The following is a 498-nucleotide window of genomic DNA, read 5'->3' on the forward strand; positions in this document are numbered from 1 at the left end:
TATATTACCCATTTTTACGAATCTTATTTATTATAATTCTACGCTCTATTCGTCCTTTAGGAATACACATAAAATCTTTTATTTTTTCTCATTTTTATGTTTCCTGATGAGATGACGACTTAACTTAGTTTGTTCAGTTTGGCAGTAAATACAAAAATCTTATTTCCGCGTTCTACAACTTGTACAAACATACTCGTGTCATCTGATGCACTATGTCCAATAGAAAATGAAGTTTCTAAACTTGTACGATCATACAACCTTATGGATTGTATTATTACATAATACAAAATATCTTATAAGAATTGTGATTTTCAAATATTATTATGTTTTTTGTAATTGATATAAATTAAAAAGATTAAAACACTTGGTGCTATAAATGTTTCAAAAACCAATATAAATCTGTCAATGTTTTTCTTTAATGTTTATTCGATTTTGTAATTTAATTTTCGAAACGTTTGTAGCATCATCTTACCTACAGTTTATGGATAAGTTTACGTT

Source organism: Wasmannia auropunctata, unplaced genomic scaffold (genome assembly GCF_000956235.1).
Source record: "Wasmannia auropunctata unplaced genomic scaffold, wasmannia.A_1.0 LD336111.1, whole genome shotgun sequence".
In the NCBI taxonomy this organism is placed as follows: domain Eukaryota; kingdom Metazoa; phylum Arthropoda; class Insecta; order Hymenoptera; family Formicidae; genus Wasmannia; species Wasmannia auropunctata.